This window comes from Hemitrygon akajei, chromosome 6 (genome assembly GCF_048418815.1).
Source record: "Hemitrygon akajei chromosome 6, sHemAka1.3, whole genome shotgun sequence".
Classification (NCBI taxonomy): domain Eukaryota; kingdom Metazoa; phylum Chordata; class Chondrichthyes; order Myliobatiformes; family Dasyatidae; genus Hemitrygon; species Hemitrygon akajei.
In genome coordinates this window covers 102846895-102870464 of record NC_133129.1, presented here as the reverse complement: position 1 = coordinate 102870464, position 23570 = coordinate 102846895, and the positions used below count along the sequence as shown (strand labels likewise).

The 23570-nt window shown below is 44.1% G+C and overlaps 1 long non-coding RNA gene across 1 annotated transcript; it reads left to right on the top strand.

The window, feature by feature from the left end:
• Positions 1-230: 230 nt before the first annotated feature.
• LOC140729364 (uncharacterized) lies at positions 231-17923 on the top strand. Its single transcript, XR_012099313.1, has 2 exons — positions 231-545; positions 16085-17923. It is a non-coding gene; the product is annotated as an uncharacterized lncRNA (long non-coding RNA).
• Positions 17924-23570: the final 5647 nt, after the last annotated feature.

Here is a 23570-nt window from a genome sequence, read left to right as displayed (position 1 = left end):
AAACTTCTGCGGCAGGGACTCGAACCCCACCATATGGAAATAAGCTCGGCCGAACGAGGCCAGCGGGTAGCCGATTGGTCCAGCTACGGGAAGCTGGGTGGGATTTGGCTCCACTCGTGCCGTTCGGATCATTGCATATCTTAATTTTCGGAACCCCGCCTCCGTGGTTGCTACGGAAATGCCCGAGAATTACCGAAGTATAGGGAAAGGGATTTTTTTTGGCGGATCCAGAGAAGGGAGAAAGCGACGACGCTTGGCTGTTCTGAGGCGTTGTAGTGCTTGCGGCCTAGGTTCTTCTCACCGGAAGCGCCGTTTACTAGCTATGTTTTTATCGTCAATTCACACCCCTAAAGAGAAATTTCGATGTTAAATTGGATCGAATCAAGCCCAATTCTGATTTTCCGTTGGTCGGTATCTCTTATGTGCTATTTCCGTCGAAATTCTCATATCTCAGCCGAGCCCCGGTCTATCCTACCCGGGTACCCGCATCCCTGTTGTCTTCGGTCGGTATGTGGTTATCAGGAAAGTCCGCTGAGAGCCTACCGGTGAGTTATTTTGATGGGAGGGATGGAAGCCAAGAGAAAAAAACTGGCTTTACATGAAGGAGTTGACTTACCGAACTATTAGATTATGAAAACCCCATTAAATTCGCTTTTGAAGAACGATTGGTGGGGGATTTGTTAGCCAAGGCCCCGGTTGTGATCATGTAAAGAAAATGGTGGCAAGTTGTTTGGTAGCCGTTGACCAACAATGGACAGGCAGGTCTTGTCTTCGAGTTTTAAACCGAAATAAAACGCTATTTTTATACCAAGTTAATGTTTACAAGTTTCAAAACTCTTTAACGGCCAATTCTCTTTTCTCCCCCTGAAACGATCATCGGAACTCTACAAATGCCTCCAAGTAAAATGTGGCTGTGGCGTAGCTTTTTATACCTTTCTGTTTAAATTGTTTTCGACATGCGTTTAAATCAAGCTACTCATCTTTTCGGGAGGAGCAAAATCGCATTTTTTTTGAAGTTTTTTAATTGGCAAGTTTACTTAAAGCAGAACTTTATTTTTGACTACAAATTAAAATGTCCACTTTCCAAAACGCTTAAAAAAAACAGCTAGCAGCGCATAATGCGTTATAATGTTAGGTATTTAATATAAAATATTTTAAAACTTGAGCATATACTTATAAATGTTTAATAGTTTAGACTTTAATATATATTAGTCCTAAATGATTGGATTGAAATAAGATGAGGCTAATTCAATAATAACATCAATACAAATACCGGTAGTTCAAAACATTTAGGGCCATTTATATGTAAATAGAATTTAATAATTAGGTTGTTAGCTAATGTGTGTATATTTTAATTAAGAATGATGCTAAATAGTTTACATCCCACTTTGTCACTGTAGAGTGGTTGTATAGTGTGTCAAAATGGATAATTAGCAATTTTCCATGTTCTCTAATGTTAGTGCCTGCAAATTTAGCCTGTTCATATTCTCTTGGAGCCCTGCATCCTTGATAGCTATCATAAACAAGCAATTTTGCAGAAGCTGGAAATCCAGAACAACACATGCACACACAAAATGCTGGAGGACCCCGGCAGGCAGGAAGCATCTGTGAAGGGGAATAGACATTTCGGGTTGAGATCCTCCAGCAAGTTGGGTTTTTCCTAAACAGTTACCATCTCTGTTCGTTTAAAGCCATCAGCAAACTTGTAAATATAACATCTACTCCAAGGTATAACAACTATAGATTGTGTTCCAGACACCCATTAGCCCGATGTAGTCAGCATGGACATGCTAATTAAGGCGAGTAAATGTTGGATCTGACGGATGTAATATCCAGGAACTTTATTGAACAAAAATAATTTAGCAAAGTGAGCAAGTACTTGTAAAAAAAAAGTGTGTGACCATGTGGGTTTCCTCCGGGTGCTCACATTCCAGAAGATGTGTGGGTTAGTAGGTTTATTGTCACATTGGGTGGTACGGGCTCATACGGCTTTTTTAATATGCTTGAAGTAAATCATTTTTGATCAACTGGGATATTTTATAGAATTATAGTTGTACATTGTCCATCAGCACTGATCCTGTTCACCTGATCATTCTCCTCCTGATTCTGTAACCTGCCTATCGTCTATTTACAATGGCCAGCCATCTGGTCTTTGTGATGTGGGAGGGAGCCAGAGGACGAAGAGAAACTTTGGTCATAGGGAGAATGTGGAAACTCCACACAACAAAACAATAAATTTCACAACATATGTCTGTGATGATAAACCTGATCTTAATTCTGGTAGAACCTGGCTGTCTGGTACTGTGAGGCAAAGGCTTTATTAGTTGTGCATCTTTGGAGTTTAAGCCTAAAATATTTTTACTTGTTAATGATGGAATGTACTAGATTTTTTTCGAGGTATGATGGCTCTGCCTTAATGAGAACAGGTTGATAGGCCTGACTATAGGTGGAGGGAGGCTATTTCCACAGGGTTATTGACTCTTTAAGAGTTAGGCTGTTAAGACTGAAATGTGGAGGAATTTCATTGCAAAGTTTACCTCCCAGAAGGTTGTAAAAATTCAGTCACTGAATTCAAAGCAGCTCATTTGCTTTCTGGAAAATGATGTTCAAGAGGTGTTGCCTCAAGAAAATGGCATCCATCATTAAGGACACATGCCCCCTTCCCATTACTATCATGGGGGGGGGGGTAGTATAGGAGTCTGAAAACTGACATTCAGTGTCTTGCAAAGGGTTTCTTCCCTTCTGTCTTCAGATTTCTCAATGATCTATGAACACTATCTTTCCTTTTGCTTTAATTTATTACATTTATTTTTGTAACTTGAAGTTTTAATGGACTGACTGGCTTATTCTTGTTCCTATTTCTTGTGTTCTTTAGGTTAACGTGATCAGTTTGTAAATTCTACTGGTCTAACATAGTTCACTTAGATCTGAGTGTCCACACTTTGTTCACCGATTGATATTGTCACTGCATGTCCACACTCACTGGCCCTGGATATGAGCAGCACGATTTCCATAAGACATTCAAGATCCCTTCCAAAAACTGAGGGAACCTGGGTCTGGACATTTGTCCAGCTGGTGCATTTAAGATAGAGAAGCAGAGTTAGGGCATTAGGCCCATTGAGACTGCACTGCCATTTAACCATGGCTGACTTATTTTCCCCCTCAGCCCCATAACCTTTGACTCCCTGACTAATCAAGAATGAAACAACCTCAGTTTTAAATATGCCCAATGACTTTGCCTTCGTAGCTGTCTACGGCCATGAATTCCACAGACTGATCATCTTCTGGCTAAAGAAATCCCTCCTTAACTTAGTTCTAAAGGAATGTGTGGCAGTACTTGGGGGCAAGCTGCCCCCAGCACATCTTTTGTGGTGGTGGTTAATGTAAATGGTGTATTTCGTTGTTTTGATATATGCATGATCAATAAATTTAAGTCTGAGTTTTTCATATAATTTGGTTCCTATGAAAACCAAGGGCCACCATTAAAATCTGAGACCTGACCTAATGCAAGAATGTCACTGCCTCTGATCTGCACCAGATCCTTGTCTGAAATTTGAGTTGGCAATTCAGCCCATCAAGTCTGCTCTGCCATTCAATTATGGCTGCTCCTTTTTCCCCTCCTCAGCCCCACAACCCAGCCTTCTCCCCATAACCTTTGATGTCTTGGCCAATCAAGAACCTATCAATTTCTGCCTTAAATACACCCAACGACTTGGCCTCCACAGCTGCCTGTGGTAACAAAATCCACAAGATCACCACCTAATGGCTAAAGAAATTTCTCCACTTTTCTGTTTTAAATGGATGCCCCTCTATCCTGAGGCTGTGTCCTCTTGTCCTAGACTCAACCATCCTTTCCACATCTACACTGTTTAGGCCTTTTAACATTGAAAAGGTTTCAATGAGATTCTCCCCCCCCCACCCCCCCCAATCCTTCTAAATTCCAAGTTGTCACTTTTATTGTCATTTCGACCATAACTGCTGGTACAGTACATAGTAAAAATGAGACAACTTTTTTCAGGACCATGGTGTTACATGACACAGTACAAAAACTAGACTGAACTATGTATAAAAAAAAACAGAAAGCTACACTAGACTACAGACCTACACAGGACTACATAAAGTGCACAAAACAGTGCAGGCATTACAATAAATAATAAACAGGACAATAGGGCAAGGTGTCAGTCCAGGCTTCGGGTATTGAGGAGTCTGATAGCTTTGGGGAAGAAACTGTTACAAAGTCTGGCTGTGAGAGCCCAAATGCTTCAGAGCCTTTTCCCAAACGGCAGGAGGGAGAAGAGATTGTACGAGCGGTGCTGAAGTCTATGAACAGCATCCAAACGTATGTGTCTTTTTTTGTCCAGGTGGGTTGGGGCCAGGTGGAGGGTGGTGGCAATGGCGTCATTTGTTGAGTGGTTGGGACGGTACGCAAACTGAAGGGGGTCCGGTGAGGGGGGCAGCAGGGTCTTGATATGCCTCATGACGAGTGTCTCGAAACACTTCATGATGATGGATGTAAGTGCAAATGGTAAATGTGTAAATGGTAGTCATTTAGGCAGGACACTGAAGACTTCTTCGGCACGGGGATGATGATGGCGGCCTTGAAGCACGTTGGAATGGTGGCGCTGCTCAGGGAGATGTTGAAGATGTCAGTGAGAACATCTGCTAGCTGGTCTGCACATCCTCTGAGCACTCTGCCAGGGATGTTGTCTGGTTCAGCAGCCTTCCGTGGGTTGACCCTGCACAGGGTTCTTCTCACGTCAGCCACGGTGAGACACAGCACCTGGTCATTTGTAGGAGCGGTGGACTTCCTCGCCGCCACATCATTTTCTGCCTCAAACCGGGCATAGAAGTTATTCAGCGCTTCTGGGAGGGAGGCATCACCTGCACAGTCAGGTGATGTCCTGGATGCCCTTCCACATGTGCCTCGTGTCGCCGCTGTCCTGGAAGTGGCTGTGGATTAGCTGGGTGTGTGCACGCTTTGCCCCTCTGATGGCTGGGGACAGTTTGGCCCTTGCTGTTGTTAGAGCTGCCTTGTTGCCTGCTCTGAAGGCGGAGTGCAGGCCAGAGCCATCAAATGTTCTTCATATGATGACCCTTTCATTCCCAGAATAATCCTTATGAACCTTCTCTGAACCCTCACCAGTGCCTTATAAGGCCTCAGCATCACATCCCTGCTGTTGTATTCTAGACCTCTTGAAATGAATGCTAGCATTGCATTTGCCTTCCTCACCACTGACTTAGCCTGCAAGTTAACCCTTAGGGTGTTCTGCGAAGGACTCCCACGGCCTTTGCATCTCAGATTTTTGAATTTTTCTCCCTGTTTAGAAAATAGTCTGCACATTTATTTCTACTACCAAGGTGCTTGGCTCTGCTTTTTCCAACATTTGCCACTTTCTTGCCCATTCTTCTAAATCTAGTCCTTCTGCAGCCTACCTGTTTCCTCAACACTACCTGCCTCTCCACCGATCTTCATATCATCTGCAAACTTGGCAACAAAGCCATCTATTCCATCATCTAAATAATTTATATACAGCATAAAAGGAAGCAGTCCCAACACTGACCCCCCCCCCCCCCCCCCCCATGTAACACCACTAGTCACTGGCAGGCAACCAGAAAAGGTTCCTTTTATTTCCACTCACTGTTTCCTACCAATCAGCCAATGCTCTAATCATGCAAGTAACTTTTCCTGTAATACCATAGGCTCTTAACTTGGTAAGCAGCCTCGTGTGTGGCATCTTGTCAAAGGCTTTCTGAAAGTTGAAATATGGATTCAGTCATAAGAGTAAATAAAACATTTCAGAATGCATGGAAGATAATGGTATAATATCAGCTGAGCCACAGTTAGATTTCTGGCATTGTTACTGAAAAGATGAGGGGGCAAGTGAAATTTACAAGGGTATGCCAGGACTAGGGTGTTTCAGCTAGGAAGAAATATTAGTTGCCTTCCTTGAAACAAAGGCCCTCCTTTGTGTATTATCCAACACACTTGTTCCATCTTCCACAGATGTCATCTGTTCTGCTCAGTGTTTCTGTTGCCTTGTATTTTTCTGGTAGTTGATGCATTTGCCTTTGGGGAATGTGTAGGCTGCAGTTACTAACCTTATAATCATAGTTTAGTGGACTAGCACGTGCTGATTAACTGGAGTAAAGACCAATCCTTGCACTGGAGTAGACCTGATGCAAGGTCCTCTGGCTATGGAGCAGCTGGTGGGTATCTAGATGCAAAATGATGAAATGGTAAGAGTATAAACTCTTTGCCAGTGTAGCTACTGGTCCTTTACATTTTTTCTGTATAGAGTCACTTCTACACTTTCACTGAAGCCCTGCAATTCAAATTGTGAAGTACCAGTTAAATTTACACCCACCACCCTGTCTGGTATTCTGAGGCATTCCAAATAGTCTCCACTCTGGTTATTTTACTGACTCTCTTCTTGACCCTTTCACCAATAGGAACAGCTTTTCTGCACCTACTGCGTCTACTTCCAGCCTACTCTTTGCAGAGGAAAATCCACACAACACTACTTATTTCCAGATCCTTTCTCCTCTGCACCCTGATCATATCCTTTCTGAAGTCCTGTGAGCAGAATGAATGCTTTACTATGTTACGTATCCCGTAACTGGATCACTTACCAGCAAAGATAGAGAGGTCCGCTGAAGTCTGATGGTACCATTTTCAAACGTTTTTATTTATAAAGGGGCACAAAAGTAAGGTTAATACAAACATTCAGATACCATAAGTCGTCAATACTCAATCTAAAGCACAGGTATAGTAATAACCAATAAGAAATAAGCTCTATCGTTGTCTAGGGGTAATGTATATATTGTCCGCTGTATATCTGAAAGTCTCTTGCGTTCACTGCAGTTCCACCAGCTGCCGTCTTTTGTGGTGTCGCGTTGGTGCACTTTGTTAAAGAGAGAGAGATAGAGATTAAATGAAACAGTTACCCGGCGGGGTTTTCCAACCTTTAGGAGTTCGATTCGTCGGAGACTCGTTGGGGAATGGACGCTCACTTGTGGCCTCCCCTGTAGCTAAGCCGTTCTTTCGTGGTGAGGTTGCCAATCCCAGGCAAGGAAAAGACGCACACGAACCCCACCACCGGCTGTCGCTATCAAACGCTGTCGCAGGCTTTCTAGCGTGTCTTCTGGTGCATCTGGGGGGCCGTCTTTACAACCCCTCTTTTATCTGAACTCACGGGGTCTCGGATGTCAATCAGGTTGGGATGATGCAATCTCTCTCCATCTCTCCACCCACGTTGCCCTGAGGGTATACACGTAGTACAGTTCCCAATTCACAAAGGTGTCTCCACGAGACAATGACCACAGTCGCCAGATTTGCCTCGCAGTGAAACGAGAGACACCGCACGTATCTCTCTCTTCTCTTGGGTCACTGACCCCCCCTTCACTAGGGCTCTGGCGATTCTCACAAAGGAGGGGGCTGGGATCATAACAACTACTATTTGTAAGTACAGCATCAGAAGTTTCCACTCTGCCTCCAAGTCCAGGCTTCCTCCTTACCTTTCTCAGCCCACCCTGACAACATCAAAGATGTGAGCTTGTGTACATCTAAGTCTGAGCCAGAGATAAATACAGGATAGAAATGGGTACTTCAGTCCACTGAGTCCATGTGACCTTCCTTTCACATCATCCTACATGGAGTTAGTAATACAGCATAGAAACAGGCCTTTCAGCACCACAGATCCACAACAATCTCCCTGCTATCCCCGGTTGTCTGCAATCAGCTCTATCCAAATGCCTCTAAATGTTAGAACTCTTGGCAAGCTTTGTATAAATAGTAGCAAGGGGAAAGATGAGGAAAACCCATGGCTGTGCTCAAACCTGGCAACAAGGATGAGGTCACCACCAAACTTCAGGAAGAGGACAGCAAATTAGTTGTCATTGATTTCAATGTGTTTCAGTGTTGCCCTTGAAAACAAAATCAAAATTTGCTGGAATTTTCTGAGCAATCAGCCAATGTGATTTAGCTAAGGTTTGTGAACTTAAATCTTTGCCTGATATTTTTTTCAAGCAAGGAAAGGAGGTTAAAAATAGTTGGGAGCACAAACATGTGCATGGAGAATACAGTGCAGTGAAGCAATTTGAGAGTGGGGAGTTGAGAGTTCAATTTCAGTGTAAATTGTCCCTGGGTTAGCCTAGGGTTAAATCAGGTTGCTGGGGGTGCAACTGGATGGGCCAGAAGGGCTTATTCCCTGCTCTATCTCTAAATAAATAAATGTTGCTGTTATAAATGCTCAGCTGCTTCCTCATTGTGGTTACTCACTCCCTTCTTTGTAAAGAAGTTACTTATCAGCTGGTTAGTCTGTGGAATTCATTGCCGTAGATAGCAATGGAAGCTAAGGCTGTCAAAGGTAATGGGGAGAAGGAGGAAAATGGGGTTTAGAGGCATAATAAATAAGCCATGACAGAATGGCAGGGCAGACTTGATTGGCCAAATTGCATAATTTTTCTCCTTTGTCTTATGGTCTTTCTTGAATCTCTCACCTTTAATCTCATATCTGTGCCTTATCCATTTTAATAAACTTATGAGGTCACCCCTCATTCTCTGCACTCCAGCATGGTCAACTGTTTTCTATAACTCAGCAACCTAAAACCTGAACCCTCTCACAATACACAATACTTCCAGGTGCATCCTCACCGATAACTGTCCCTATTCCTAAGTTTGATGAAGGCCTGAATGCTAAGGGCTGCCTTCACCAGTCTATCCACTTACCCAGTGACTTCCAGCAAACTGTGAACTTGTACTCCCAGGTCTCTTTGTTCCACAACACTTGTGCCCTGCTACTCACTGTAGGAGTCCTTCCAAAATACATCACTAACATACATAGTTGAAATCCTTTTTTTTTCCTCAGCCCATCTCCCTTAAATTTAGGGGTTCCCAACCTTATGCCATGGACCAATTACATTAAGCAAGGTGTTTGTGGACCTTGGTTGGGAACCCCTGCCTGAAATGATCAACATCTCTTTACAATTCATTGAAACTTGCTTCATTATCAACAAGACCCTGATTTAGTATCAACAGCAAATTTAGTAATGGTCATTTATGACCATTTTCAATATGAATGAGGTTCCAACACTGACCCCTGGGGCACCCCACTCATCACAACCCTCCAGTCTTCATCCATCACCCTCTGCTTCCTATCATTGAGCCAATTCTGAATCCACCTCACTTACGTAGCTGTCTAAATCCCATGCGACCTGACCTTGCAGATCAGCCTGTCAGGTGGGAGTTTGTCAAAGGCCTTATTAAAGTCCATATAGACAGCATCCATTTGTTTTAATTTCATCTATCCACTTAACATGGTAATGGATGGCATAGTACCATAGCAGTTAGCATAATGCTATTAGTGGCAGCATCCTGGATTAAGCATCCATTACCTCAAGTAGAGAAGCCATTGCTTTTGTCAAATATGATTTGTCTTTACAAATTATGAAGTGTTTTCTATTAATTCAGCATATCCAAGTTGTATTTAATTTTGTTTTGGATTGTTGTTTCTTGAAGCTTCACTAGGTCAGATAAACAAAGTGGCCTGCATTTAATTGGTGACTCTTGCAGTCTGCCCTCAAAATATCCTTGGGTGCATGACAGACACATTTCACTGTTTCATTTATATATCTGAGTATACAGTTCCAGGATTTATCTTTGCAGTCTTTTATTGAAAAAGATTCTAGCATTTTAAGTTCTCTGCCGCCACCTCTTCAGGGGGTTGGAAGGTAACAGGCAGCAGCTTAGCAATTTTCTTTCCTTCTATCCAAGTGTGCATTCCGTTAAATGTTATGTACTCTTAGGTGGATCTTAAGCTTTTGGATTCTGACTGATTCTTTGGTGATCCCAAGCTGCTTAAGTCAAGAATGAGGAATAAAACTTATTGCTTAGATTGTTTTATTAAATGTTACAAGAGCAAAAATGAACAATTGTTGAGAGAACAAGGGGGAGAAAAGAGACTAAATCAGTTGTGGTCATTTCATACTCGGACGAGAGATAAGAGCCGGCTGCACTGATACAATTGACCTGTAAATTAGCCACAACCAAATAGTGGGACACGTACTACTGAAAACTAACATTTGTAAGAAAATACAGAAGCAGCTGCATCATAATGGAAAATTCACTAACAATTACGTGTATATGGGTAATTATATAAATATGTAAGCAAGCACAGGAAAGTTAAACTGCAAGCAAAATAAAAATTTTGCACCCCAGTCCCACAGTTCCTCTCACTTTAGTGTCATTTTTGGCAAAATGCATGCAAATTACCCATGTAGAACTGTGGCAGTGTCCTCTGCCCTGATGGGTTGAGATGCAATTTGGTCTCGGCTGTGAAACTGCCCTTCGTGGCCACCTGTGCTGCTAAGCAGCTTTGGTGTTTACTATTCTCAGGTTTGCTGCTATTGTTTGTGCACCTCCCGATAGTATTTGGTTTGGTCTAGGGTGGGTTACAATATCCCATGTCATCAAGTGTGTCATATAAATTGATAACGTATTTGCATTGGCATTGCAGGTATTACAGCTATTTCACTGCTCCAGGGACCTGGGTTCAGTCCTGACCTCTCTGTAGAGTTTGTGGTCGCTGCTCTTGGTAATAGAGTCTGGGTGTACACCTTGAGGAATACAAGATTAGTTTTCCTCAAAATCTGCCACCTAGAGTCTGTTTGGTGTTCCTGTCAGTCAAGGTTTGATGGGCTATTTTCCAGAGATAGGAAATTGAGGGGTGACCTTTTAGAGGATCATGAGGGACATCTGTGAGCTGAGTCACAAGGGACTGAAGCTTGTCAGGTAAGCTTTTATATGACATAGCAGATCTGGGGAGAATCTATTTCTGTACTTTATACAGAGTGACATGATGAACTGCCTAATAATTACCCACTTTAATATTTTAAATATATACTGGTATCTTTGCAGAATTGTGTACTTATAATTATGGTACATCCCCATGAGCAGAACCTCATTGAATATATGTAATTGTATACGATCCTGAGATTAATTTTCTTGTGGGCATTCACATAAGAACAAGAAATGCAATAGAATTGATGAAAGATTGCCTCCAACAGGATAGACAAACAACCGCTGTGGGAAAGACACCAAATTGTGTAAATGCAAATCAGGCAGAAAAAGATTATTACAAAAAAATAAGTATCCAGAAAATGAGTTGTAGGGCACTTGAAAGCGAGTCCATAGGTTGTGGGAACAATTCAGTGATGGGGCAAGTGAAATCGTTTCCTCAGGTTCAAAAGCCTGATTGTTGTGGTGTGGATCCTGAAGCTCCTGTACCACCTTCCTGAGGGCAGCAACAAGAGAACATGGCTTGGGTGTTGGAGGTTCTTGATAGATGCTGCTTTACCCGTGGACTAGGTATCTTTGCTTTCCAGATGTTCCAGGGTTTGATTGAAGAGCCAGTGAAATAGTATCTGCTGTTAACCTGTTGTGCAAACTGAAGTGGATCCAAGTAGCTTCTCCAGCAGGAATTGATGTATTTCATCACCAACCTCTCAAAGCACTTCTCAGAACATAGAAATCCTATAGCACATTACAGGCCCTTCAGCCCACAAAGCTGTGCTGAACATGTCCTTACCATAGAAATTACCTAGGGTTACCTATAGCCCTCTATTTTTCTAAGCGTTATGTACCATGTTCTTCATTGGATGTAGGTGCTACTGTGTGATTCTCATTGAGACAGGTTACCACATTCTTAGGCACTGTATAGTTAAAGCCTGCTTGAAGTAGGTGGGTACCTCATACTGCTGAAGCGAGAGGTTGAAGATATTGGTGAACTCTTCAGCCAGTTCACCACTAGTCAGCTACTCTAAGCTGGATGCTTTCAATGGGTTCACCTTTCTGAAGGATGCTTTTGCGTTTTTGAAGGGGACTCCATGTTTTGATGGTCAAAGTGGGCATATCTGGGAGAGGAGCCTTGTCACCTATGTTGCTTGTTTTCACATTGTAGGAGGTGATAGCATGGCTTCCTGGAGATTGTAGCTAGGCTCCTTGCATCTTGGTTGGTTGTCAGGCCTGGCCTTCAGCAGATTACAGATCTCCTGGTTCATCCAGGCCTTCTGGTTGGAGAAGACGCTGGATGATTTTGTGCAGACAAACACTTATCTGCCTGCTTTTATAAAGACTGACAGCCATGGTGTATTTGTTCAGATCTTCTGAATCCTTGAACAGCTATCTGGTCTAACAACTCGAAGCAACCGAGTAGCTGCTTATACCTCCTGCAACCACCTCTTTGTTGTCCTTATTTCTGGAGCCTTGCTCTTTAGCCTCTGCTGAAATGCAGGTAGGAAGAGGGTAGCCAGGTGAGCAGATTTCCTGAAATCTTCTCTCCCAGATATGCCCACTTTGACCATCAAAACATGGAGACCCCTTCAAAAACTCCCACAGCACCTGATGACCCTGTGATTTCAGTCTGAACTAATGCAAAAGCATCCTTCAGAAAGCTGAACCCATTGAAAGCATCCAGCTTATAGTACCTGACTAGTGCTGAACTGGCTGAAGAGTTCACCAAATGCCCCATCTCCCCTAATATATTTAGGTTTTCTCCCCCCTCTTTTTTTCTCTCTCTCTGCCCATCACTCTGCCTGTTCTCCATCTCCCTCTGGTGCTCCCCTCCCCTTTCTTTCTCCCTAGGCCTCCCGTCCCATGATCCTTTCCCTTCTCCGGCTCTGTATCCCTTTTGCCAATCACCTTTCCAGCTCTCAGCTTCATCCCACCCCCTCCAGTCTTCTATCATTTCGCATTTCCCCTTCCCTCTCCTACTTTCAAATCTCTAACCTACTATCTTTCCTTTCAGTTAGTTCTGACAAAGGGTCTCGGCCCAAAATGTTGACAGAGCTTCTTCCTATAGATGCTGCCTGGCCTGCTGCATTCCACCAGCATTTTGTGTGTGTTGCTTGAATTTCCAGCATCTGCAGATTTCCTGAAATGCAGTCTAGCCGTGGAACAGTAGGTATTCCTAATCGTAGTATATCAGTGGTTGAGTGTGTTGGGACCCCTGGTGGTGCAAGTGATATGTTGATGAAAATTGGGCAGAGATTTCTTCAAACGAGTCTGATTAAGTCCCCAACAATGATTTGAAAAGCTTAAAAGGTAAGCTGGTCTTATTTGCTAATGGTGACTTTCAGTACCTCAATTTCCTGTTTAACATCGGTTTTTGGCAGTATATAAACTAGTTTGGATCACAGGAGAACTCTCTTGGCAGGTAGATTGGTCAGCTCTTAATAATGGGAAATTCCGGGGGGGGGGGGGGGTAATGAGTTCAATAAGACTGCTACGTCCTAGCACCACAATGTTTGTCATGAAATAGATTCCCACCTCTGAATCAGCAGAACGAACTCCGTGTTGAGGAGCAACTCCCTGAATATGGAGTTACCAAAACAGACCTGTCCAAACTGCAGGGATAAGCCTCTAAAGATGTTAGTGCTTGAGATGGCTCTTAATGGCTTCCCTGAACATGTGCTGAAGCTTTTGGTGCTCATCTATTGTCCATTGTATCAATGGGATAGAATTACTGGTAGTTCGAAAGCAAAAGAATTCAATGCAAGAACATTAATATTAATGAAGTAAATTGTGGCAAATTATCACTGCAAACAATGAAGAGGCAAGCAAAGGCAAAGTGAATTTGTGGGATGTGCCCCGCTGGTGCACTGCAAAATCGACGCACTTGGGGTGAACTATTCGGTGGGGAGAAGATGGGACAGGAGTTCCGATGCTTGGCCAGCTGGTCTGGTAGCTTTAAGCACTGAGCCTATTTGGAGAGGTTGAGAACTGCCTCTTCCAAGTCCAAACAGAATTGCTGGGCGTCGGGTTCTAGGTCCAGAGCTATTTGCAGCGGTGAGGCCTGGGTCCTAATGCCAGGTACAACATGCTGTTCGGACATTCTAAATACAGACTCTAAGATAGATGGACGAAGTGGGATCCTTTGGGTGCTGAGCTGATTTGGAGAGGCTTCTCTGGCAGTGAAATCTAGCCCAGAGTGATTTGCAGTGGCGGGGCCTGGTCATAGTGTGAGATTTGGTTAAGTGAAATGCTGGCCCAGATAGTCTCGGGCTTCTCTCTCCACAACGCTAATGCTGTGAAACTGACCCAGCTGCTGTGTCTGCAAACTTCTCACTGATTTGCTTTGCTAATGTGATGAACTGAATACTGAGGCTTTGGGCCTACTCTGGGCTGCTACAGGGATTTGGATTGAATTTGGTTTAGAATGCTGTTGTTGCTTGCTTCCATTGTTTGCATGGTTTTGGGTTTTTTTCTCTGTGCACTGAGGGTTGGTCTAGTTGTTTTTTAATCGTTTTGTTTTTGGGTTCCTTGCTTTGCGACTGCCTATAAACAACCAAAACTCTAAGTTGTATCAATTATGATACAACTTTATCATTTGTGATAATAAAAGCACTTTGAATCTGGTATAGGTTTCCCAGTGGATCCTGAAAATTTTTTTTTAAAAAATACACAAATACTGTTGAGAGATTGTTTCCAGGTTGCGGGGTTTTAGTTCCGTTCTTTCTGTCCAGTGTGCATGCGTGTAGCTCCCCCGCACTACACAGTGTACTTCAGTGGTCCCCAACCTCCAGGCCGCGAAGAAACGATAGGAGTCAGCTGCACCTTTCCTCATTCCCTGTCACGCCCACTATTGAACTTGAACCCACGTGAGGTAATCAGCCGCCTAAACGCAGTGACACCCTCGTGCCAGGGATCACTGGTTGGCCTCGTGTGGCCGGCAGGAAGTGCCATTGCTACTGGCCTGGAGCTCTGCCACTAAACCTGCTTAACACACCGAATGTTCATGGGGAATCCGGTGCTAAAATTTTCGCAGACGACCTAATTTGGGCTCAGCATTTCATAAGTATCAGAGCAGCTTCCTCACTGCAATCTATTGAAACAAACTTTTGTCGGCCGATAGATCCTATAAGGGGTTGCACTCCTCGTTCGGTCGCTCTCTCCGGACTGTGACCGCTGCGGCCCTGGCAAGGGGACCTCTGGCCCTGATCTTGTCCTCTCACCTGACCCACGACCAACCGCACCTGGCCAAGGCGCCTGGTGGCGGGCGGGTGGGAGGCTGGAGTTTGGACCAGGAGGCTGTCTAATGAGGCAATGAAGCCCTCAAAACTGCTTCGGCACCCTGAGTCCAAGCACTCAGCACTTAAAGACAAACCCGCTGAGTTTTTTCAGCAGAAAAAACGTGAGCAGTGCAGGACAGAAGCTAAGTGCCGAGAGCTGCGAAAACTAAATTGCGGAATAGACTGGACATAAGGAACTTGCTTCGAGTATCACTGTATTTCCGTTATGTTTAACCCCCCCCCAGTCAGCTGATCCATAAGAATATTGTCAATTTTAAACCAATCCATGGTGCAAAAAAAAGGGTGGGTACTCCTGGTGTTTATACATTATTTCTACTTCTGGGTTGCGGGGTTTTACTTTGTGTTTTCTGCCCCGGTGTGCGTGTGTGTAACTAATCGATCTGGGGTCGATCTTGCCTTTTACTAAGGCTGAGGTAGGGGATCTTGGGCTTAAAAAGGTTGGTGACCACTATGGTATAGAAACAGTCGAGCATCGGACCAGAAGTCCCTACAAAGTACTGTGAGAACAGCTGAGAGGATCATGGGAGTCTTCCCTACCATCCATCAGGGACATTTATAAGGACCCCACCCGTCCATCCAGCATCCTCTGACTTTCTACCATCAGACAGGGGACTAATTGCATAAAAACAAGAACAGTTAGAATGAGAAATAGTTTCTTCCCCCAAGCCATTAGGCTTTGGCACTGCCTGCTGTATCGTATTCAAAGTGTCACTGGTTAATCTGTTCTGTTCCTTACAATATTTAATATTAATGCACATTAGTAATTGTATGTGATTCATCTGTAGATTTTACCCATACCCTCAAATTATCTGTTAATATGTAGTACTGTGCTTTGCACCCTGGTTCGAAGAAATGTTGTCTTGTTTCTATATCAAACTGTTCTTTAAATGTACATAAATATAGTTAAATGACAATAGACTTCAATCTTAATTATTTGCTGTCTGTAATTTCATAACTTCTTAACAGGCTGAAGCTTATGGTCCTTTTTTCCCCACAGATGAGGTGCTAAAACCAAGAAGGATTTGTTTTAAACAGAAATGAGAAAATCTGCAGATGCTGGAAATCTTGAGCAACACAAAATGCTGGAGGAACTCAGCAGGACAGGTAGTATCTATGGAAAAGAGTAAACAGTCGTTGACTTGGGCTGAGACACTTCAGGACTCGAAGATTCATTTAAGTCTAGAGGTCAGAGATTTAAAGGAGACTTCAGGGCGGCTTCCTTACACAAAGGATCTGTACATTTGGAATGAAGTAGTGGCTGTGGCCATCCAGGTATAAGGGCAACACAGTCGACAGGATGAGTTGGGTTAAAGAGCTTGTTTCCATGCTGTACGACTCTTAAGACCGATCACCTGCCCTGCATTTTATTTATACCTTTTAATATTATAAACACCTTCCCTTTTCAATCTCGGTCATATTAGGGCAGCACGGTAGCATAGTGGTCAGAACAATACCATCGACCCTGGGGTCGTTTCCCACCGCTGTCTATAAGGACTTTGCATGTTCTTCCCCTGCTACCTTGTAGCTTTACTCCGGGTGCTCTGGTTTCCTCCCACAGTTTGGGGTTGGTCAGTTAATTGGTCATTATAAATTGTACTATGACTGTGCTGAGCGGGGCAGCTCGAAGGGCCTATTCTGCACTGTATCACAATGCGTGACATGGTCCACCGTCAGTCAAAGTTGACCATGGATATAACGTCCTAACTGTCTAGATACGCTAACCTGGCGCAGTACGATATGGAGAGCAAGCTGTTACCCATGTAGCAAGCTCCCACTCTCCACACAGCTGATGAACCCAAAGGAATGACAGACTGATACATTTTGGTACCAGCAGTGTTTCAGGAGTTGTCAGTCCAGACTCTGGATTTTTCCCCTGGGTTTACTCCTGAAGCCTTCCACCATGAGTGGGTATAGCCGTAAGGTAGTTGGAGATTTGAGATCAGAGTTTTGCTCTCCTAGATGAACTGCCAACCATGGCTGCCGACTCCCATCTGTCTGAAGTGACTGGTTTTAGGGAGCCTTTGCCCCTTCTCCTGTCAGTAGAAGTAGTTAAGCCACCCGTGAAGGCCAGGAGCTGGACTTGGTTGTCAGAAGCTATTTGAGGCATATGCCATTGGGAGCATTTAATAAGTAGTGGGAGCTTGTCCCCATTATCACCTCTTTCTTCCCCCCCCCCCCCCCCCCCAAGCCGGCTATAACAACCTCAAGTATTTATATAAATAAATAATAAACATAGGACCTCAGCCTGAATCAGCAATGTCTTTCCCAACCAGCATGTGCTTCTTTAGTGTGAAATGTGGAGTCAGCAGTGTTTCCTTAACTACATCTTGTATGGGGCAGACCAACAAGTGTCTCTCACTAATGTGATCTTCCAGCACCACTTGATGTAACTTCATACATGTGTCTCTGTATGTATCCCTATGAGCAGACTGGATCTGTTACACATCTGCTCAAGATCAACTGGGATAAGCATCTGCAGATTTCCTCGTGTTTGCTCTTTAAGGCACATTGCATCCTTTTGCAGGTATGCAGTCTGCAGAGGTTGGTGCCATGGGCCATTTGCTGGGAGTGAGATGCTGACTATACAGGAAAGATCAGACAGGGAGAGTCCCTCTCACCACCAACCATATGAGGTCTTGGTGCTTGTTAGCGAGTTCTGGTGAGGAGGCACTGAAGCTCAGTGTAGGGTAGGATTAAGGGGCTAAGTTGGGGGGCGTAAATCATCTGAGGAGAGCACAGCGTGGTAGTGGTGCTTGAGACAAACTATCACAATATTGAGCCATGCACTGTTTGTATCTGTATATTTTTACTGGAAATAAAGTTAAGAAAAACCAAATTTTTCTCCTTGTTCTTTCTGTGTTTTCTGTGTGTTGCTTTGGTATCCTCCTCTAAGTTTCTTGTCCTTCCTCTATAATTGAAGAAGCCCACCACCCACCTCATCCCACACCACATATACTTTTGACCATGCTGGTGGTCATCTGTCCTTGTACCTTTGTGTTAAATTCTGTTAGAAAATCCTGTGTAGTGAAATTTGTTGCAGAATAGTAGGGAGTCTTGCATCATGGATTCCCAGACTGGCATCAACTTTCAGCTACAACTTGGATTTAACATCCTCTGAAGCAATATATGCTAAGCCACAAAGACTAAAGTTCAGATGTACACTGAAACAGTGAAATGCATCCTTTCAAATTAACACTAACACAACAAGGATGTGCTGCCTAGAAATGTGCTGGTGCCAACTTAGCATGCCCATGATGCTTGGCAGAACAAAAACATTTCAAGTGCTAAAACAAGCCCTATTGCATTTGTACAGACACATACTTGTGACTGGCTTGTACCAGTATCACAGGTATATTGCATTAGATTGCTTTTCAATCAAAGCAAGAGGCTGAGATTGGAAGACTGAAGGCATTGCAGAGAGAAGGTTGTTTTTCTTTAACAGCTCGGGGAAAAGAGGCTAGACTGCGCAAGCGCATGACGTAGCGCGCCAAGGTTTAAAAGAAAGACCGCCACATACAGTGGCCATCGTTGGAGTGGATTGAATCGGAGTGGGATGGCTTTGGCTCAATCAGGCTTCGGCGAGAAATAGGCAGAGGCGAGGGTAGGTTCCGGTAAGTTTCTGTTTTTCTTTTTTTTTGTTCAGACTAGAGAATATGCCAGGCAGGATGTTGGAATGCTCCTCTTGCAAGATGTGGGAAGTCGGGGAGACGTCCGGTGTCGCTGACAACGCTACCTGCGAGAACTGCATCCAGCTGCAGCTCCTAACAGACCACGTTAGGGAACTGGAGCAGGAGCCGGATGACCTCCGGATCATTCGGGAGACTGAGCAGTTTATAGATAGTAGCTTCCGGGAGGTAGTTACACCTAAGAAACAGGGCACAGGTAATTGGGTTACCAAAAGGCAAGGGAAGGGGAAAGGGCAGGTAGTGCAGGGTTCCCCTGTGGCTATTCCCCTCCAAAACAGGTATACTGATTTGGATACTGTTGGGGGGGATGGCTTACCTGGGACAAGCTGCAGCAGCTGGATCTCTGGCAACACACACAAAATGCTGGTGGAACACAGCAGACCAGGCAGCATCTAAAGGAGAAGCACTGTCGACGTTTCGGGCCGAGACCCTTTGTCAGGACTAACTGAAAGGAGAGATACTAAGAGATTTGAAAGTAGTGGGGGAGGGGGAAATGCAAAATGATAGGAGAAGACCAGAGGGGGATGGGATGAAGCTAAGAGCTGGAAAAGTGATTGGCGAAAGTGATACAGAGCTGGAGAAGGGAAAGGATCATGGGACGGGAGGCCTCAGGAGAAAGAAAGGGGGAGGGAGCACCAGAGGGAGATGGAGAACAGGCAGGGTGATGGGCTGAGAGAGAGAGAGAGAAAAAAAAGCAACTAAATATGTGAGGGATGGGGTAAGAAGGGGAGGAGGGGCATTAACAGAAGTTAGAGAAGTCAATGTTCATGCCATCAGGTTGGAGGCTACCCAGCCGGTATATAAGGTGTTGTTTCTCCAACCTGAGTGTGGATTCACCTTGACAGTAGAGGAGGCCATGGATAGACATATCAGAATGGGAATGGGACGTGGAATTAAAATGTGTGGCCACTGGGAGATCCTGCTTTCTCCGGCGGACCGAGCATAGGTGTTCACCGAAACAGTCTCCCAGTCTGCGTAGGGTCTCACCAATATATAAAAGGCCACAGCGGGAGCACCGGACGCAGTATACCACACCAGCCGACTCACAGGTGAAGTGTCGCCTCACCTGGAAGGACTGACCGGCCCTGAATGGTGGTGAGGGAGGACCTGCCCTTATACTTACTCCCTCACCTCCATTCAGGGCTGCAGACGGTCCTTCCACGTGTTTGAATTTCCAGCACCTGCAGATTTCCACGTGTTGGACCTCTGGCACTGAGTTTGGTTCTGCAGTGCAGAAGGGAGGGAGGAAGAAGGGGAGAGCGGTAGTGATAGGGGACTCCATAGTCAGGGGTCCAGACAGGAGATTCTGTGGTCGTGATAGAGACTCACGGATTGTTTGTTGCCTCCTGGGTGCCAGGGTCAGGGATGTCTCTGATCACGTGCACAGCATTCTGAGGTGGGAGGGTGATCAGCCAGATGTCATGGTACACATCAGTATTAATGACATAGTTAGAAAGAGTCAGGAGGTCCTAAAGAGTGAGTACAGAGAGCTTGGTAGGAAGTTGAAAAACAGGACCTCGAGGGTAGTAATCTCCGGATTGCTGCCTGTGCCATGTGCCAGTGAGGGTAAGAGTAGGATGTTCTGGCAGATGAACATGTTATGTGGCTGAGAAACTGGTGTAGGGGGCAGGGTTTCAGATTTCCAGATCATTAGGACCTCTTCTGGGGCAGGTGGAACCTGTACAAGAGACAAGTTACACCTGAACTACAAGGGGACCAATATTCTTGCAGAGAAGTTTGCTAGTTTTATTTGGGGAGGGTTTAAACTAGATTTGTAGGGGGATGGGAACCAGTGTACCAGAGTAGATAGTGGAATGGGGGTAAAAATAAATGTAGTTCATGCAAAGTCACAAATATTAAGGTTGTGTGTGGTGGTAATAATCTTCTGAGGTGTGTATATTTCAATGCGAGGAGTACTGTGGGGAAGGCAGATGAGCTGAAGGCCTGGATTGACACGTGGAATTATGACATCATAGCCATTACTGAAACTTGGCGACAGGAGGGGCAGGACTGGCAGCTCAATGTTCCAGGGTTCTGATGTTTCAGACATGATAGAGGCAGAGGGATGAAGGGTGGGGGGGCGGTGGCTTTGCTAGTCAGGGAAAATATTATAGCAGTGCTTCGGCAGGATAGATTAGAGGGCTTGTCTACTGAGGCCATATGGGTGGAGCTGAGAAACAGGAAAGGTATGACCACATTAAGAGGGTTGTATTATAGACCACCCAATAGTCAGCAAGAATTGGAAGAGCAAATCTGCAGAGACATAACAGACAATTGTAGCAGACAAAGTTGTGATTGTAGGGGATTTTAATTTTCCACACATTTATTGGGACTCCTGTACTGTTAAAGGTCTAGATGGGTTAGAGTTTGTAAAATGTGTTCAGGAAAGTTTTCTAAATCAATATATAGATGTACCAACTAGGGAGGATGCAATATTAGATCTTCTATTAGGAAATGAGTTAGGGCAGGTGATGGAAGTGTGTGTAGGGCAACACTTTGGTTCCAGTGATCATAACATTAGTTTCAACTTGATTACGGATAAAGATAGATCTGGTCCTCGGGTTGAAGTTCTAAACTGGAAAAAGGCCAAATTTGAAGAAATGAGAAAGGATCTAAAAAGCGTGGATTGGGACAGGTTGTTCTCTGGCAAGGATGTGATTGGTAAGTGGGAGCCCTTCAAAGGAGAAATTTTGAGAATGCAGAGTTTGTATGTTCCTGTCAGGGTTAAAGGCAAAATGAATAAGAATAAGGAACCTTGGTTCTCGAGGGATATTGGAACTCTATAAAGAAGAAGAGAGAGATGTATAACATGTATAGGCAACAGGGAGGAAATAAGATGCTTGAGGCGTATAAAAAGAGTAAGAAAATATTTAAGAAAGAAATCAGGAGGGCTAAAAGAAGACATGAGGTTGCTTTGGCAGTCAGGGTGAAGGATAATCCTAAGAGCTTCTACAGGTATGTTAAGAGCAAAAGGATAGTAAGGGATAAAATTGGTCCTCTTGAAGATCAGAGTGGTTGGCTATTTATGGAATCAAAAGAAATGGGAGAGATATTAAATGGGTTTTTTGCATCTGTATTTACTAAGGAAACAGAAATGGAGTCTATGGAAACAAGGCAAACAAGCAGGGAGGTCATGGAACATAGATTAAAGAAAAGGAGGTGCTTGATGTCTTGAGGCAAATCTGAGTAGATAAATCTCCAGGACCTGACAGGTTATTCCATCGGACCTTGAAGGAGACCAGTGTTGAAATTGCAGGGGCCCTGGCAGAAATATTTAAAATGTCGATATCCACGGGTCAGGTGCCGGAGGATAGGAGGATAGCTCATGTAGTTCCGTTGTTTAAAAAAGGCTCAAAAAGTAAGCCGGGAAATTATAGGCCGGTAAGTTTGATGTTGGTAGTGGGTAAATTATTGGAAGGAATACTAAGAGATAGGATCCACAAGTATTTGGATAGACAGGGACTTATTAGAAAAAGTCAGCATGGCCTTGTGCGTGGTAGGTCATGTTTAACCAATCTATTAAGAGTTTTTCGAGGTAGTTACCAGGAAAGTGGATGAAGGGAAGACAGTGGATGTTGTATACATGGACTTCAGTAAGGCCTTTGACAAGGTCCCGCATGGGAGGTTAGTTAGGAAGATTCAGTCGCTAGGTATACATGGACAGCTGGTAAATTGGATTAGACATTGGCTCAGTGGAAGAAGCCAGAGAGTGGTAGTGGAGGATTGCTACTCTGAGTGGAGGCCTGTAACTAGTGGTGTGCCACAGGGATCAGTGCTAGGTCCATTGTTATTTGTCTTCTATATCAATGATCTGGATGATAATGTGGCAAATTGGATCAGCAAATTTGCTGATGATACAAAGGTTGGTGTAGTGGACCGTGAGGAAGGTTTTCAAAGCTTGCAGAGGGATTTGGACCAGTTGGAGGAATGGGCTGAAAAATGGCAGATGGAGTTTAATGCGGACAAGTGTGAGGTATTGCACCTCGGAAGGTCAAACCAAGGTAGAACGTACAAGGTACGCAGTAGAACAGAGGGATCTGGGAGTACAGATACATAATTCCCTAAAAGTGGTGTCACAAGTAGATAGGGTCGTAAAGAGCTTTTGGTACATTGGCCTTTATAAACCAACGTATTGAGTATAAGAGTTGGAATGTAATAGTGAGGTTGTATAAGACATTGGTGAAACCGAATTTGGAGTATTGTGTGCAGTTTTGGTCACCTAATTACAGGAAGGATATTAATAAGATTGAAAGAGTGCAGAGAAGGTTTACAAGGATGTTGCCGGGACTTGAGAAACTGAGTTACAGAGAAAGGTTGAATAGGTTAGGACTTTATTCCCTGGAGCGTAGGAGAATGAGGGGTGATTTGATAGAGGTGTATAAAATTATGATGGGTATAGATAGAGCGAATGCAAGCAGGCTTTTTCCACTGAGGCTAGGGGAGAAAAAAGCCAGAGGTCATGGGTTAAGGGTGAAGGGGGAAACGTTTAACAGCAACATGGGGGGGGGCTTCTTCACGCAGAGGGTGGTGGGAGTGTGGAATGAGCTGCCAGATGAAGTGGTGAATGCAGGCTCACTTTTGACATTTAAGAAAAACTCGGACAAGTATATAGATGAGAGGTGTATGGAGGGATATGGCCCAGGTGCGGGTCAGTGGGACTAGGCAGAAAAATAGTTCGGCACAGGCAAGAAGGGCCAAAAGGCCTGTTTCTGTGCTGTAATGTTCTATGGTTCTAGAGACATAACATTCGCAAGAAAAAAAATCTAGATTAAATAATTCAAAATTATACAGGCAATG